The sequence below is a fragment of the Hakea prostrata genome, chromosome 2 (assembly GCF_041222555.1).
Source record: "Hakea prostrata isolate BN-2017 chromosome 2, UWA_Hpros_2, whole genome shotgun sequence".
Taxonomy (NCBI): domain Eukaryota; kingdom Viridiplantae; phylum Streptophyta; class Magnoliopsida; order Proteales; family Proteaceae; genus Hakea; species Hakea prostrata.
This window is the reverse complement of record NC_142601.1, coordinates 28,807,482-28,826,656: the sequence shown is the minus strand read 5'-3', so window position 1 is coordinate 28,826,656 and position 19,175 is coordinate 28,807,482.

Below are 19,175 nucleotides of genomic sequence, written 5' to 3'. Positions count from 1 at the left end.
GAGAAATAGAGAAATCCAAATTTCTAGGGTTTTTTAATTTGCTCTCTCTCTCTCTCTCTCTCTCTCTCTCTCTCTCTCTCTCTCTCTCTCTCTCTCTCTCTCTCTCTCTCTCTCCTCCTCTCTCTCTTTATTCTTTTTTTCCTTTGGTTTTTCTCCAGCAGCAAAGAGTTAAAATTATTCATGAGATAGAATAAGTAGAGAGAAGAATTATAATTAAATTTAGGCATATTTGAAAGTCAAGTCAATTATAGAGAATGTCACACAAACTCTTTTTGTAAACTTAGAAACATTAGAGATTCATAATTCAAAAGGAATCTGATAAATTAAAATTTTATCTTCAAAGTCAAGAATTTAAGTCGTAGGTAGGTATGTTTTCATTCACAATTGTTTAATAAATTGATATCTTTATTCAATACAAAAAAAAAATATATATCATATTCAAAACCTTGTTAACAAGTAAATCGACAATAATTTAGTATTTAACAAAAAAAAAGTATTTTTTTCATAGTTAAAGAAAATGATGTTTTAGTTACAAACATAGCTATATGTTTTTAATAATTTTTTTTGAAATATCACAGTAGATTTGTTAGATATTCATGATGAGAAGTTAGGGTATAGATTTGTTAGATATTAATTCTTTATGTAATAGTTTTTATTATTTATAATATATTATCTCGCCTTAGTCAAAAAACAAAATCCATATTTTATTGAACTAAAAATGACTTTGTTGGAAAAAAAATTACCTTAAAAATAATATAAAAAGTGAATTTATAGTCTAATATGATCAATGTGACTAAATATCAAAATCAAGACTCATATCAATGTTAGTATGAAGATCAGGGTAAAAATCTAGTACTGTAGTACATGATAATCGTCAAATTAATATTAAGATTAGAGCCAAAATTAGGGTGAGGATCAAGGCCAAAATCAAATAGATGCTTATTACATTGGTAATAAGGTTATAATTTATTTTTATTAATTTTCTACAAAACATGATCATGTTTTTAAAATTTGACACGTGTCAAGTATCCACCTATATGTATTACAATTAATTCCTCTCCATGTGGGTGGAGGGTCTAGAGTCTTTAGACTCAAATCAGGGCTAATATCAGGGCCAAGATCAGGGCCAAGATCAAGGCCAGGATCAGGGCCAGAATCAGGCCCAAGATCAGGGCCAAAATCGGGGCTCGGGGTCGTGGCCATAATCGTGGCCGGGGTCGGGGGTCAAGATCGGGGGCCAAAATCGGGGCTTGGGTCGGGGCTAAAAAAATCGAGGGACGGGCCGGGATGGGGTGAGCGGGCCGAGAGTAATCCCAGGCCCGCCCTTGGCCCTAGTTCAGGGCCAGAATATTTTGGCCCTAACCCGCCCTTAGGGCCAAAATCTTTAGCCCAAGCCCTATTCGGGCTCAGGGCAGGCTTAGGGCGGGTCAGGGCCGCCAGGGCCAAACTTGCACCCCTAAGTCTGCCCTTATCCAAGGACAATTATGCATTGGAGTTCGGATGTTTACGCCATGATCTACTTAGGTTTTTTTATTTATTGAAAATGCTAGCATTCTTTTGAGTCCATCTCTCTTCTCCACGTACATAAAAGAAATCCCTATTTCTTTTTTTTTTTTGGGGTAGTGTAAAGAAATCCCTATTCAAACTCCGCTAGTGTTTTTGTTGCCGGTTTCAAGCTCGAGTAAAGGAAAAGGGTTGGTATGTCAGGTCTACAGCTAACAGCGGAAAAATCTAGTCAAACCATTTTTCATGGGTTTGACCTTATATGATAAACATTATGCTAGGGTGTTCCCCGACCAAGAAGCGACGCGATATACTATGGCTCGAGTGTAATGATAAGTGGGCAAGGGTTAGCTAAGGCATCCCTCTGTAAGTGATGTATACCATCAGAGCCCAGATGTAGTGATAAGTAGGCAAGGGTTCCCGCGTCGTGGATGAGTGAGGGTAAAGAAACTCGTCCAAAAACTTAGGATTAGACTGGCATCTTGGAACATAAGATCTTTAACAAGTAAGAGCTTAGAATTGATAGATGTTATAAGGAAAAAAAATGATTAATATAGCTTGCATTCAAGAGACTAGATGGAAGGGTGATGCGTCCAAAATCTGCTCAGCCTTTAGATCTACTGCATATGACCTACAAAAACGAACGTCAGATGTGGCCCGACCGCTGGGATCGGGAGTCCACCTCCGAAGGCTAAGTCAGTTGATGAACTTAATCACAAATGGCTCGCTTGAGCACAGAGCTAAGGAATGAATGATGAGAATACGATTCAAATTGTATGTGTCCTCTACCTTGTGGGTAGGTGATGTCTTATATAGTGTGTACCTTCGAATCTCCTTCGTTGGATGTATTTGAGCCTTCTTCGGATAGCTGTCAGATCTTAATGAATAGATCCGTTAAGTGAGAGATCTGTACTAGGTTGGGCTATTAGATAACTCCTTTGATAATACGATCGTTATATGGTAGTTATCCATATAATAGCGATAAGCATCAGCCGCAAAGGCTGCTACTCGTCTCTTTGACGATGAGTCCATTCCGATCATAACGGATTAGGGCGTGCTTCTGACTGAGTTAGTTTACTTCCTCAGCAAGCTACCTTTTGAGCCTGGCCCGCTCGGAAGCGAGTCGATTCCTTCCATACCGACCGGGGTCGAGGGTCGAACCAAGGATGAACCCGGTTCAATTATATTTTCTCTATATCACGAGCTCCCCAGACCAAGCGTTCGGGCAATTCCGAAGGCTTGGTTTTGAACTGGGTAATCTGTCGAACAAGGGTCTTGCATAATCCTCAGCTCATTAAATGTTGTATCACATTTAATGCGGCTGTATTGCTTTTTCCTCGAGCATCGTGAATATTTTCACTTTTTGTGGGGGTGACGCCACGTGTCCCCTGCAGCCAAAACCATCATCGCTCACAAAATCAAAACGACGGTTTCTGAACGCCTGTTTTTGATTCGTGAGTTCAAACTTTCGAACCATCTTTAAATCTCAATCATTGATGTTGAATCTATCTCGATCGTACACGTCCTCGATCACTCGTGCGATTGCTTAAAAGTGGTTCGTTGTCTTCGTAGGTTTCATTCTCTTTGTTTGGAATTTTGAAACTTCGTCGTCTTCTTCATGCTCTATCAATCTTCTCACTTTGAAGCGTTCTACTTCGGTGATTCAGTAAGTCTACTGACTCCTTTGTAACCTTTACTTTCATCTCCATTTTCTCTTTTGCCAAAAACCACAACCAAACCTCTATAATAATGGAAGGTGGTAGGGTTTCTTCATAAATTCCTCCTAAACTTAGCGTCGGTAAGGGCGACTCTGGTGATGAGGCCTTTGCCTCTGTCCCTCCTGAGCAATCGGATAGTGACAAGAAAACCTTAACTGCTCTTTGGCTTGACTTCAAAGAAGTTAGCCAATAGAAAAGAGCAGAAGAAAGTGCTAAGGGTCCTTATGCGCTTCCTGAGTCTGGACCATCCAGAACTCCAAAGGCGACTGCCGAATCCTCTGGGCAGTCCAAACAACCTACCAAGTCCACTGATGGACCTGGTTCTTTTCCCTCTTCGTTTACCGAGGAGAACCTTCCTTCGGCCATCGAACGTTTCGACTTTCCTTCTTTGTACCATCTTAGAGCCCCCACTCCTGATGAGAGGGTTAATTCGATCCTTCCTAGCGAATTTTCCCTATATATAGATACTTTGGAAAGCGGAGTTCGCTTTCCTTTCCTCAATACCTTGTTTTCTACTGTTCTAAATCACTGGGAGATTTGTCCTGGCATGCTCCTTCCCAATAGCTGGCGTCTCATCGTCGGCTTTCTGGGTTTATGTTTCGAACTTGGCATCACACCTTCTCTTCCTCTTTTGTACATTTTCATGTCCTGTCTCTTTCCCACCCTCCTGGCTGGGTTGTTCTTTCCAAGCACAACAAAGTTGAGCTTGACTGGTCGGGCAACATTCTTGCCAGGGGAACCTGCCCTTCCAACCACAAGGGGTGGCGCAAGCGGTATTTCTTCTGCCAAGTGCCTCAATCAGACCTTAACTTCTTGACCACCTAGAAACTATACACTTCATATTCTTAGGGCAACCGGGTCCCTCAACTGTCCAAGGAAGATAGAGCTGGCTGTCAGAAGATCAAGTCAATTCCATGGTATCAAGAGATACATGGTTATGAATTGGAATACACCTCTATTCTTCAATACTAGGGTCTGGCTCAACGTGAGCTTTCTAACCATCATGTTTCGTTTTCCTGAATGTACTGCAAACTTATTCAATTTTCTGACCTTTGTCCTTCTTTGCAGTGCCTCCAAGAATTAATCCAAACAACCTTCGGGTAAAGGCTGCCAAGGCCGTTGTGACTGCAGAGCATTGGTCTCCTCGAGCATTGACTGCAGAACAGGTGGCCTCTATGCCTCCTCCAGACCCTTCTTATAAGGGTATAAGAAACTTGAAGCCAGTGGTTGAGACTTCAGGGAGAGGAAAGAGACCGATGGTGGAAGAGGTCGTAGTCCTTTCCCTCGCTTGAACCAAAAGGAAGCATGACTGGGTCGATGCTTCCGCCCCAAAGAAATCCAAAAAGAATAAGGATTCTAAGGAGGTCTTCGTTCCTTAGTGGTCATTGGTGGTGACAGACCAAGTGACGCAGGACCATGAGAAGGCTGCCGAGTGGGCTCTCTTGGCCTTATGCATGCCGATCGCCAGGCCTTTGAAACCCTGCAAAACGATTCTCTAGTTCGTCTTTCCACAAGGTATCGTCTCTCTCGTTCTTTTGCTACTTGTTTTGTAATCTCTTCTTGGATTTTTGATAATTTGTCTGCTTTCCCAGGAATGTCGTGTTGAGCTTCTACCAACACATGGAGGCCTTAAGCCGAGTTGGTCGTAGCGGCTCCTTACTGCAGACTTGTGAAGAGAATTTGGCAAAGGCCAATTCTGAGGTTGACCGGCTAAAGAAAGCAGCCAAAGAGTCAAAGGAAGAGAATGACAAGGTCATCAACTCTTTGAAAAAAGAGCTTGACTTGTCAATCAGTCGTGCTGCTGCTGCTGAACGCGAGGCTAAGAAGCAGAAAATGCTTGCTATCGAGAGTACTGACAGACTTGAGCTTCAAGCCATGGAGAACAGGCGTCTGAAGGAGATGGCAGTTCCCAGAAAACCCAAACATCTTTCAGAAGATCTTCGGAGAGACTGCATTCGAAAATATCTGAACAGTAGCGATCTGATGACTCCATTCAACCTTCAAGCTTACCGAGCGGGGCAGAATGATGTCTAGAAAGCTATTCTGGAAGCTGACCCTTCCTTTGATACAACTCCCTTTTGGAGTGTATGTCACAAGGAAATCTTTGAGAAGCTTAAGCTGCCTTTTCTAGAGTGGATTTGGGAGGAAGTGGACCCTATTCTAGCGGATCCAGATACGAGAAGTATCTTGATGATTCACCGCCTCTTCCTGAAGATCCTCCAAAGCCTGCCTCAGACAAGGATCCTTTGGCCAAAACTGTTAAAAAAAAAAGAAGCTATCTTCTTCTTTTTTTTTGTAAGGTGTTGGGGTAATCTGGTATTTGTACTATTCTTGGTCTTGAATCGAACCGGCTGGGTTCATTTGGTTCACAGCCTATTATGTAAAGGAGGCTGGGTTGGTTCAGGGGTATTATGCAACTCGTGTTTTTCATTTTTCTGAGATTTCTCTCTCTGTTCTACGGGTTCTTCTTGGAGCTCTCTTGAAGCTTCGTTCATGGCGCTGTGTTCGAAAGCTTGTATCTATGGTTATCCCTGGTGATTGAAGGAGGAACAATAGGGCTTTTGATCGCTGGAGTGAGGTGAACACTCGATGGTCTTTTGGAGATCAGAGGTTGCTTATATCAGGTGTTTCGTATTCCTTTCTTTCTTCTTCTAGGTCTGTAATCTCCCAAATCATATAGTGGATTGGATTCATACCTGAATCCCGGAGAGTAGGCTATGCCGAACTCCGTAATCATGTTCTTGTCTTCTCTATTGTCTTGAAATACCCTTGTATGTTCGGTCCACAAGTAATTAGGGCATGAGGTTTTAGATTACACGATCACAGATTGGTATCAGAGCCATCTCAGTCATGTTCCCTGCTTCGTTTAGGTTATGTTAATACAATTAAATCCTAAATTTGAAGGTTGCTTATACGGTTAAGGTTGTCTCAGGTTATTTCTTAAATTCTTTATTTTCTTTCGCTGCTAATATCTCTGTTATATGAATGATAATTCTGTTTTTATAGTTTCCATTCAATTTATGTCATAATTGTTAATCGTATGAAATTGTTTTCATCTCATATGATATGTATGTGTTATGACTATGATTTGGTCCTATAAAATCTCTGTTAAAATTATGTCATATAACTGTGGTATGCTCTGTTAAGTTGATTATAACCTGTTGGGTGACAATCTGAGTATAGGTAGATAATTCTGATATGATTAGGGTTTAATTAATCTCATTTAATTTTGTATCTCTCCTTATACTATCTGCTGTCTAACTTTCTTTGTTAATATTGATCTAATACTTGGTATGTATTGATCTGTGGTGTTAACATCTGATTATTAGGCTGTCAGAACTTGTATAAACTGAGATTATGTTTTTTGTGATTAATTAATATTGATTATTTAACACTTTGTTAGAATAATCTTTTATTTTTCAGAATTGATTAATTAGTATTGTGAATTGGATTCTTATATACTGATTAGTGTCTTGTACCGGGTTCAAAGTGGAGCCAAGTAAGGGTTTCAGTCTACCAGGGGAGGATACACCTCCCAGTGTGGTTAGTATTATAACCACAGGCTCTAGTAGAGCTGTAGGACTAGGGAGGGACCCTAGCTACCTAAGTTTAGATACTCCTATGGGGGGTTCCAGGGTAGATATTGAGAAGTTCGATGGCACTGGGGACTTTGGGATTTGGAAGAGGAAGGTTCGAGCCTTAATGGCTCAGCAGAAGCTCCTAAGATCAATAGATGACCCAGATGCTTTCTTTGAAAGTATTGATCCAGTTTTGAGGACTGAAGTGATGGAGAATGCAATTGGTTGCATGCTCTGGAACATCACTAATGGGGTCATCAGGTGTCTTGATGATGAAGACAACACTCCTATAAAAGTTTGGAATAAGCTTGAGCAGATATACCAGAAAAAGAATCTAGGTAACAAAATTTATTTGAAGGAGAGGTTGTATGGGTTTAAGATGGACCCTACAACTACCCTTGACAAGAACCTAGATATATTTAAGAAGCTGATTCAAGACTTAGCCAATACAGGGGAAAAGACTAAATTGGAAAATCAGGACTTGTCTATTATCCTATTGAATTCATTACATAATGATTACCTTGTTGTTAAGAACTCAATCAAATATGCATGTCAAAACATTTCCCTAGAACAATTGATTGATGCCTTAAAGAATAGGGAGTCTGAACTATTGGCTTCTGGTAAGACTAAGGGCAGTGGGGAAAACCTGTTTGTAAAGGGCAAGGGCTCTTACAAACAAGGGAGACCAAAAGGAAAGGGAAAAGTAATTGAAAGCCATGAGTCTAACAATAAGAATAATAATGGGAACAAGTCTGATACAAACCTCAAGAGATGCTTCTTTTGCAAGAAAGTAGGACACTTTAAGAAAAACTGTTTTGCATATAAGAGAAAAATGAAGGAATTGGAGACTACCCATTCTGATATGCCTGGACCCAAGAATGGTCAAGCCAATGTCTATGAAGACATCAGTGAGGTGCTTACCATTTCTGAGGTTAGTAGGCAAGAAGGATGGATTTTAGATTCAGGTTGTACATATCACATGTGTCCACACATACACTGGTTTACACACTTGTCTGAGTTGAATAATGCCAAAGTTATGATGGGTAATGATGATTTATGTGATGTAGTTGGTATTGGTTCTGTTGAATTGTTAAATCATAATAAATCTGTTTTTACCTTACATGATGTTAGATACATACCTGACTTAAAGAGAAACTTGATTTCAATTAGTAGCTTTGACAGTGCTGGGTTTGTAACTTGTATCTCTAGGGGTAGTCTTTCTGTATCTAAGGGATCTCATGTATGTTTAAAGGGCATTTCTCAGTCTGGTTTGTATGTTTTTTATGGTAGTACATTCCTAAATAATATCTCCAATACTTGTTATCTGTCAAGTGAGTCAAATATCACTAGTGTGTGGCATGCTAGGCTAGGACACATAAGCATAAAGGAATGCAAGCTCTAAGTAAACAAGGCCTGTTTGGCAAGGATGTCATTGATAACTTAGAGTTTTGTGAGTCATGTGTCTTAGGTAAGCAACACCGGTTAAGCTTTGGAGCCGGGTCTCACTTATCCGGGGATATATTAGAATATGTACATGCTGATTTGTGGGGACTGCGCTTCAGTCTTGTCTTATGGTAGAAACTCTTATTTCTTATCCCTTGTTGATGACTACTCTAGGAAAGTGTGGATCTTCTTATTGAAGACCAAGGATGAAACTTTTGAAAAGTTCAAGTATTGGGTTGCTTTGGTAGAAAACTTGAGTGAAAGGAAAGTCAAAACATTAAGGACTGACAATGGATTAGAATTTGTTAATGAAATGTTTAATGGATTTTGTAATGACAAAGGGATTCAAAGGCATAGGACTGTTAAATACACCCCTCAGCAAAATGGCATTGCTGAAAGAATGAATAGGACAATTTTAAACAAGACTAGATGTATGCTCATCAGTTCAGGGGTACCTAAGGGTTTCTGGGGTGAAGTCATACAACAAATGCTTCACCTAATCAATAGGAGTCCCTCTATTACCTTAGGGTTTAAAACCCCTGAGGAAATGTGGTGGGGTAAACCTCCCAGTCTTAGTTACCTCAGGGTATTTGGGTGTGAATCCTTTGCTCATCAAAGCATTGGAAAATTAGAACCCAGGAGTAAAAAGAGCATCTTTCTAGGGTATCCTGAGGGGGTGAAAGGATATAAGCTATGGGATAGGTCTGTGCCTGGTGTGAAGACCTTTGTTAGTAGGGATGTTCTCTTTAGGGAGAGTGTGTTCCCTTGTCTTTCCATTGACAATACCAATTTGAATCCACAGGATCAAAGAATGACAGACTTCACTCAATTTGATTTAGGGCAGGCTGATGTTTTCTTAAGTCCTGCTCAGACTCTTGATTCTAGTATACCAAAAGTACCCTTGACTTCCCCTCAACCTAGCTCTGGTAATAAAGAGTCTGAGGTTGTAGTTTCTGAGATTGAGAGTGGGCCATTGCCCTCTCTTGAGACTTCCCCTGGAGAGGTGGAAGAAGTTCCTGATCTGAGTAGTTACCAATTGGCCAGGGATAGAGTTAGGAGAGTGGTTAGGCCACCTAGAAGGTATGTAGCCAACTTTGCACATGAGACTGACATTTCTGTCTCTGATATTGGGTTAGAAGAACCTAGTTCCTATGAAGAAGCTTTGGGTTCCAAAGATAAAGATTTATGGGTTCAAGCCATTAATGATGAATTAGATTCATTAAATAAGAACCAGGTTTGGGAACTAGTTCAGAAGCCCAAGGATCAAAGGTTATTACCTTGTAAGTGGATATTTAAAATCAAAGATGATGGAATTGATAATTCCAAAAGATATAAGGCCAGACTTGTTGCAAAAGGTTTTGTTCAAAGAGAAGGGGTGGATTATGATGAAATTTTCTCTCCGGTTGCCAAGTATAAGACTATAAGGTTGTTGTTGTCCCTTGTTGCTCAGAACAAAATGACTATAGAGCAATTGGACGTGAAAACTGCCTTTCTTCATGGCAATTTAGAAGAAAGGATATATATGCAACTACCTTTAGGCATCTCGGCAGCTGGAGATGAATCACAAGCTTGCTTGTTGAAGAAATCTCTCTATGGACTTAAACAGGCTCCTAGGCAATGGAATAAACGTTTTGATTCATTTGTGTTGAGTGTAGGGTTTAAGAAAAGTATTTATGACAGTTGCCTATATTTTCTCATTTCAGATTCTGTTGTGTTATATCTTATACTTTATGTTGATGATATATTGATTGCTTGTGTTGATTCTAGTCTTATTCAAGATGTTAAGAACAAGCTGAAATCTGAATTTGAGATGAAGGAACTTGGGACAGCCAAGAAAATTTTAGGGATTGAGATTCATAGGGATAAGGGGGAGGATACTATGTTCATTGGCCAAAGATTATATTTATTGAAAGTGCTTGAGAAGTTTAACATGCTTGATTGTAAACATGTAAATGTTCCTTTAGCTGCACATTTTAAACTCTCAAATGATCATTGTCCTAAGAATAACTTTGAAAAAGGTGAAATGTCAAGGATCCCTTATTCTAGTCTTTTAGGTTCTCTTATGTATCTCATGATATGTACTAGACCTGATATTGCTCATGCTGTTAGTGTATTGAGTAGGTTTATGTCTAACCCTGGTAAAGAACATTGGCTTGCTCTCAAGTGGCTTTTAAGGTATTTGAAAGGTACTGTTCATAAAGGTTTAGTGTTCAAGTCCACACCTGGTGATCTTATTCTTAAAGGATATACTGACTCAGATTATGCTAGTAATGTAGATAACAGGAAATCATTATCTTCTTATTTCTTTCTGTTATCTGGTAATTGCATCAGTTGGAAGGTGCAACAACAGCCTATAGTTGCTTTGTCCACTACAGAGGCTGAGCTTGTTGCTGCATCCAAATGTGTTAAAGAAAGTATATGGTTGAATGGTTTGTTATGTGAACTTGGTATTTTGAAGATTAAACCTGTTGTCTTTATTGATAATCAGAGTGCTATCTTCTTATGTAAGAATCCTATTTATCATGATAGAACCAAACATATAGACATTAAATACTTCTTTCTCAGGGATAATATAACTGATGGTTCAATTTTAGTTGAAAAGGTAAGTACTGAGCATAATCCTGCAGACTGTGGTACTAAGTCATTGCCTCTTTCTAAATTTCTACATTGTCTTGATTTGTTGGGAATTGGTGATGTTGCTTTTTAGTACATATGTTTTGTAAGTTTTGAGTTGTATATTACTTGTTTTTAGATTGTGGTGTGTGTCTTGTGGTTATTTGTTTGTTTATCAGGTTTTGCATTTGTTGCAGTTTTAGGGGAGATGCTGCCCAAATTTTTATAACTCTTATTCTATTTATCTCAGTTTTGAGATATATGCCTGGTGTGTGCATGTGTGCTCTTCATTGTTGTATGAGAGTGAGTTATGAGTTATGAGTTATGTTTAGGGTTTTCTCTACTTGGTGCAGTCTGTTGCATGGTATATCTGCATGGAGTCATTAGTGTTGCATGGTTAGTGTGTCTAGGTATTTTGCATATTTTATTTGCTTTGTACTATGTTTTTCTTTTGTCTTGTGTGTGCAGGTATACGTGGATGATGACGGTCGCATCCAATTCACTATAGTTAGTTTTTTGGGGAATACAGATTAAGGAGGAGAATGTTGGGGTAATCTGGTATTTGTACTATTCTTGGTCTTGAACCGAACCGGCTGGGTTCATTTGGTTCACAGCCTATTATGTAAAGGAGGCTGGGTTGGTTCAGGGGTATTATGCAACTCGTGTTTTTTATTTTTCTGAGATTTCCCTCTCTGTTCTACGGGTTCTTCTTGGAGCTCTCTTGAAGCTTCGTTCATGGCGCTGTGTTCGAAAGCTTGTATCTATGGTTATCCCTGGTGATTGAAGGAGGAACAATAGGGCTTTTGATTGCTGGAGTGATGTGAACACTCGATGGTCTTTTGGAGATCAGAGGTTGCTTATATCAGGTGTTTCGTATTCCTTTCTTTCTTCTTCTAGGTCTGTAATCTCCCAAATCATATAGTGGATTGGATTCATACCTGAATCCCGGAGAGTAGGCTATGCCGAACTCCGTAATCATGTTCTTGTCTTCTCTATTGTCTTGAAATACCCTTGTATGTTCGGTCCACAAGTAATTAGGGCATGAGGTTTTAGATTACACGCCCCCCCCCCCCCCCCCCCCCCCCCCCCCCCCCCCTACCCACTTCTCCCTCCCCCCCCCCCCCCCCCCCCCCCCCCCCCCCCCCCCCCCCCCCCCCCCCCCCCCCCCCTTTCTTCCCCCCCCTCCCCCACACCTTAAATAAAAAATAAATATATTTTAAAATATATACTCCCTCCTCCCTTAAAAATGCCCCCCCCCCCCCCCCCCGGGGCCCACCCCCCGCGCCCCGTTTTTTCCCTCCCCCCCCCCTTTACCCCCCCCAACCCCTCCCCCCCCACCCCTCCTTCTTTATGACGAAGCCCTAATGTTTCCTCATATTTGAGTACAAATTGTTCTTCCCAAGGAATTGGGAATACTCTCTTATTTAATACTGGTGTGACGGTTGGTATTTGGCAGTATCCTCATATTAGGTGCACGTTATTCCATGTGGAAACTTAGGACAGCCTTTAAGTTTCGAATTTGAAGCGTCGTTATCTCCTGACCGCTGATCCTGCATTTTTCGAAATTCGAAACGTCCCTTCCATCCTAACCCTTGATTAACTTGGGTTTTCAACTATCGCGTCACTCCCTGAGGCTATTTAAGTTCCTCAAGGGTGCTTCATCTTTGTCCTAGCTATCTGCAAGTCGTTCTTGTCTGCTAAATTTGCAAAGTAGTGTTTTGCCTTTGCTGCCTCTGTACTCTTGTCTTCTGACGATATCTTGATCAGAACCTGAACAAGTGAGTTTTCTCCTCTGTCATTTGGTTTTATCTTGAACTTCTTCTTCTTCTTCTTCTCCCTGAGTAATCTCCACAATAGTTATACTTGGGGTTTACTCATTATGGAAGTTCCTTGCTGGATATTCCCTGCTTCATATGTTCTTCAGAAATCTAGGGTTTTCCCTTTTCTGCTGTATTTTTGGTTGATTTCTCGTCCTGACGATGCTTTATTTTCCTTTGTAGTGCCTCCAAGATTCAACTTGGATAATATTAGGGCAAAATCTTCCAAGAAGACTGCTCTAGTTCTGACAAAGGTTGTTCCCTCGGAGGTGATTGCTGTTGGTGAATCTTCTAAACGTGGGTAGATTGCTGTTGGTGAATCTTCTAAACGCGGGTAGATTGCTGTTGGTGAATCTTCTAAAGTTCAGATTCCCACAGTTTCCGCTTATGTTTCTCTCGTGTCTCCTTCGCTGAGGGAGACCGTTCGGTCTTTCAAGGAGGATGTGGCTCCCTCCGTCACTGCTCGCACTGCTAAAACCCCTGCTGGTGCTACGCTGGAGTCTTCTTCCATAATGAAGACCTTCGGGCTTCTAAGGAAGATGTGGTCCCTGCAGTCGCCGTTCGGGTTCCCGAACCTAACTCTAGTGCTTGTTTGGCATCCTCCTCCAATCCTCCAACTGTGGAGGTTTTTGAGGAGGCCGAGGGTACTGTTTCTAGGAAGCGCCCTCGGTTAAATGATGATGTGTTCCAACCTTCCTGGTCGCTGAAGAGGTCTGACTTGGTGACAGGTGATTTTGACAAGGCACTAGAATGGTGCACCTCTGTCCAGATGCCTGCCAAGAGCAGAGCCTTCTCCACGGTCCCAGATAGGGAATTTATAAAGTCATTGGTGATGTAAGTTTCTCTTCATTACCTTTTGTTTTGAAGATTTTTTTCTCTTTGACTAACTCTTGAGTTGTTGCAGGAGCCTTGCAGGGAATTTCCACAATCAGGTGGAAGCAGCTTTAGACTTAGTAGACTGAGTGATGAGCTTTCCAGGCTTCGGGAAGAATCCAGAGCCAAGGATGCTGAAATTGCTCGTCTTGGAAATAATGCTTGGGAGGTTACCAGAGTGAAGAATTCTGAAAACGAGCGTCTTTGTTCAGATCTGGATGGTGCCAGGGAGAAAATCCGAAAGCTAGAGTGGGAAGTTGAAAAGCTTTCAGCAAGGCTTGCATCTTCAAATATTTGCAGAGTAAGCCTTTTGTTGACATGCTGAATGCTTATAACTTGCAGGCATATTGGGACAGTGAGAACGAGGTATGGGAATCGATACTAAGGAGAAATCCTTATTTCAACATGACTTCCCATCGCGCCAATTGTCATCCCGAAGTGTTTGCAAAGCTGGGACTTCCTCTTCCTGCCTGGGCCAAGAACGTGGTGGACTTTCCTCCTCCAGATCCAGACATAATGCATCATCTTGATGACTCTCCTCCTTTGTCTCCTCTTAAAGGATTCAGCTATGAAGAGCTTGCCTTGAATGTAGGTCTAATCAAAGGCCAGGTCTCTTTAGAAAAAGCTGGATAAAGAGTATGGAATTCCGGAGGATTTTGTAGGTTGAGTTTACATAATGTTTCGCAATCCCCGAGGAAGAGAACCAAATGATGAGAGGACCTATGTCTCCACGGCCAATCATACGTCTTCCCGACTCTGTTCTTCTTGACTCTATGTTGCTTCTGACAAAGTTGTTTCGATCCTGTTTTGGAGTTCTTCACGATCACCGATGATGATTTTCCTTCTTGACTGAATGAAGATTGTATCCCAACACTTGTTATCTTATATGTATATTTGACGTAAAGGTTGGCCCCTTTTGGTCATTTAAAGGAATAAAGAATTAACTTCATCTTTGAACTTTGTCAGTCACTTGAGTCTCTGCTGCAATAGGTCTTAGTTGTTGTAGAACAATGCCTTTACTTAGAGATTTCCGTATAAATTCAATAAGTTTGAGAAGGACTCACTCGGGTTTTAAACCGACGCTTTGTAGAAGGTCCCACATGGGTTTTAAACCGATGCCTTTACTTAAGGATTTCCGGAGAAATTCAATAAGTTTGAGAAGGACTCACTCAGGTTTTAAACCGATGCATTGTAGAAGGTCCCACATGGGTTTTAAACCGATGCCTTTACTTAAGGATTTCCGGAGAAATTCAATAAGTTTGAGAAGGACTCATTCGGGTTTTAAACAGACGCCTTGTAGAAGGTCCCACATGGGTTTTAAACCGATGCCTTTACTTAAGGATTTCCGGAGAAATTCAATAAGTTTGTGAAGGACTCACTCGGGTTTTAAACCGACGCCTTGTAGAAGGTCCCACACGGGTTTTAAACCGATGCCTTTTGATTTTGTCGTTGGTTCTAATCTTGAGTGTTGTGTGTTGCCCCCAATCAAAAGATAGTATGTTGAAAACTGAGAATTGTATTGATTGAGTTGAATGCTGTTACATCATGAATGAAAATGATAATCTCCTCAAGGATAATATTTCTTCAAGTGTCTAGCATTCCACGAACGATCCAGTTCTTTGTTTGTTGTCATGTTCTTCAACTTATAAGCTCCCGAACCGACTGGTTTAATAACCATATATGGGCCTTCCCATGAAGGGTCCAATTTCCTCTGATGGCGTGGGTCTGAAGCTAAGGTATTCCTTAAAACCAAGTCTCCCACTATGTATCGACGACTATTCACTCGGAAATTATAATGTGACGCTATCCTTCGCTGATAATGTTGAGTTCGTGCTATTGCTTTTGCATGAACTTCATCTAATAAGTCAAGGCTATCTAGCAATCCTTGTTCGTTTGCTTTTTCTTTGAACTCTCTTTCCCGTAGTGTTCCAGCCATTACCTCAACAAGTGCCAATGCTTCAGATCCATAAGCCAGTTTAAAAGGAGTTTCTCCTGTGGGTGTTCGAACCGTAGTTCGATAGGCCCACAGAACGTTGTGCAATTCTTCAACCCATAAAGCTTTATCAGCTTCGAGTCTCTTCTTTATCTCCTCAAGTAATGTTTGGTTTGTAACCTCTACTTGGTCGTTGCTTTGGGGGTATGCCACTGATGACATACGATGCTCGATCAGATATGTACTGCAAAATTGTTCAAATTGTGGATTATCGAATTGAGTGCCATGATCGGTCACGAGTATTTTTGGCATCCCGAACCGATAAATGATAGACTTGAGCACGAACTTCTCCACATTTCTTTCAGTGATGGTTGCCAAAGCACTAGCCTCGACCCTGGTGAAGTAATCAATCGCTACTATTAGATATTCTCTTCCGCCGGATGCCTTGGTGAATTTTCCCATGATATCGATTCCCCACATCGCGAAAGGATGGGGTCTAGAATCAAAGTCAAGGTTTCAGCTGGTCTTTTAGATACCGTAGCATGGATTTGACAATTGCTACACCGACGAACATATTCCATAGCGGCTTGCTGAAGCTTAGGCTAATACAGACCGAGCCTTAAAATTTTGTGTGCCAAGGCCCAACCTCCCATATGAGCCCCACAAATTCCTTCATGAACCTCGGCCAGAGCTAATTCCGATCCTTCGGGACCCAAGCATCTTAAGAGGGGTCCAGCATAGGATCTTCTGTATAGCCTTCCATTCTGCATTATGAATCGTGCTGCTCGTACCTTGATTAATCTCGCCTCTTTCGGATCTTCTGGCAACTTATCATCTCTCAGATATTCCACGATCGGATCCATCCAGCATCGTTCAACCTCAATATAGGATACCTCCTTCTCCTGGTAACTTGGGAATGTTACTTCCTCTATATAGACCGAAGGGTCTAAATTCTTTTCCTTGGCATTAGCTAGTCTTGATAGCTCATCTGCCATTGTATTTTCTTTTCTTGGAATCTGACATACTTTCAGATTTCTGAATTCTTTTTGTAATGCTTGCACAATCTCTTGATATTTTGGCAATCGGGGCTCTTTGACACCATACTCCCCTTGTACTTGATTGACAATAAGCTGTGAGTCACTAAAAATAGTTTCCTCTGCTATCGCCAATGCTTTTGACAAGCGAAGTCCAGCTATTAGAGCCTCGTACTCTGCTTCATTGTTTATTGCGTCGAATGCGAATCTTAATGCATACCGAATAATAAAACCTGCCGGGCTTTTCAAAAGAATTCCTGCCCCTGCGCCTTGTTTATTGCTCGAGCCATCCACATACACCTCCCACATGGTTGGAATACTAGGCTCGACAATCTCTTCTATTAGTGCAGTTGTTTCTACTACGAAATCGGCCAATGCTTGGGCTTTAATTGTCGTTCGAGGCTTAAAGCTTACTTGGAATTCGCTGAGCTCAACCGACCAAGCTACCATTCTTCTAGACAAATCAGGTTTACGAAGAATTTTACTAAGAGGAAAAGTTGTAAATACCTCGATTGGATGAGCCTGAAAGTATGGCCGTAGCTTTCTGGTTGCTATCATAAGAGCCAAGGCCTACTTTTCGATCTGAGAATACCGTGTTTCCGTGTTGAGTAATATGTGGCTGACATAATAAATTGGCCACTGCTTTTTATCTTTTTCTCTAACAAGCACCGCGCTTACTGCCGAGGGGGATGTTGCTAAGTATAGCTGCAAAATTTCTCCCTTTTCTGGTCGGGACAGTAGCAGTGGTCTTCCCAATGTTTCCTTCAGATCTTCGAATGCCTTTTGACACTCTTCAGTCCATTTCGCCTCCTTACTGCCCCTCAAATCTTTGAGTGCTTTGAAAAAAGGTACACTTTTCTCCCGATTATGAGATGAACCGGTTCAATGTGGCTACTCTTCCCGTTAAGCATGCACATCTCGAACAGTCTTGGGCGCTTCCATATCAATCAAAGCTTGTATGCCGGATTAGCCCCAATACCTCTTTGTGATACCATAAAGCCTAGGAACTTGCCTGACGAGACTTCGAAGGCGCACTTTTTTGGCCAGCTTCATTTGGTATTTCCGCAGCTCTGAAAATACAACAACAACAACAACAATAAGCCTTGTCCCAACTAAATGGGGTCGGCTACATGGATTCTTGCCCTCCAATCAGTTCTGTTCGAGGCCATGCTAGATACAAGGCCTAAGCTATACATATCCTTTCTCACCACTTCTCCTAAGGTTATCTTAGGTCTACCCCTAGCTCTTCTAGTTCCTTCAATATGGATTATATTCCGCAATACTGAAAATACCTCCGCTAAATCATCAATTTGTGTTTTGTCCTAGCAGTGTTCTTTACCAGCATATCATACATATGCTTCCATGTTTTTCCCGATCAAGTCTTTAAAAATTTTGTTGACAGCCCTTTGATAAGTAGCCCCTACATTTTTCAGGCTGAACGACATGACTTTGTAGTAGAAGCTTTCACGATCGGTCATGAAGGCAGTAAACTTTTCATTCTCTTTATTCATGAGGATTTGGTTGTATCCCGAGTCCGCATCCATGAAACTCAATGTTTCATATCTTGCGGTGGCATCTATCAACAAATCTATCCTGGGCAACGGATAACAATCTTTTGGGCAAGCCTTATTGAGATCTGTGTAATCTGTACACATTCTCCACTTTCCATTTGCCTTCTTGACCATCACCACGTTGGCCAACCAAACTGGGCATTCTATAGGTTCAATGAAACCAGAGTTCTTCAATTTTTCAACCTCACCCCGAACGGCTTCATGCTTTTCAATGGAGAAATTTTTCCTCTTTTGAATTACCGGTTTTACCTTCGGATCTATCCAAAGTTTATGTTCTGCAACTTGCCGATCAATTCCGGGCATATCCTTTACAGACCATGCGAACACATCGCTGTTTTGCTAAAGAAAAGACTTCAGCTCCTTGAATTCTTCCAACTGCTCAGACCCGATATAAGTAATTCTTTTTTTGTTATCAGGATACAGTTGAATTTGTTCCAACTTCTCGACTGGCTTGGGCCTTTGCATCTCTGCCTCGTACTTCTATTGGTAATGTAGTTACCTTCCTTGGGCCCTCCTTATCCTTCAAATATGCTACATAGCACTGTCGAGAGATTCTTTGGTCAAAAGAAATCTGACCAATTGCCATTTCGTCGGGAATTTTATTTTTTAGGTGCTTTGTTGAAACTATAGCACCTAACTTTGATAAGGATGCCCTTCCGAGAATGATGTTATGAGCTGGAAGTTCTCGACCACCAAGAAATTTACCCGAATAGTAGCCTCTTTCGGGAAGCTTCCAATTGACAGATCAAGCCGGACTGATCCTTTTGCTATTGCGGACGATCCTGCAAAGCCATATAAGTGTGCGGATGACGGCTCCATCAAGTCTTCATCCACTTTAAGCTTTTGATAAGCTACATAAGATAAAAGGTCTGCAGCAGACCCGGTGTCAACTAACACCCTATGCACTTCTCGGTGTGCGATCTCTACCTTGATGACTATGGCATCATCATGAGGTAAACAGACGCCTCTTTCATCTTCCTCACCGAAGGTGATCGAACCTTCACCATTCGGCCTTTTCCGCTTCTATGTTTCTCCGGTTCCAACATACTTGGATTTGGCTTTCAGCTTTCAGAGCGACTCAGGTTCGGGACC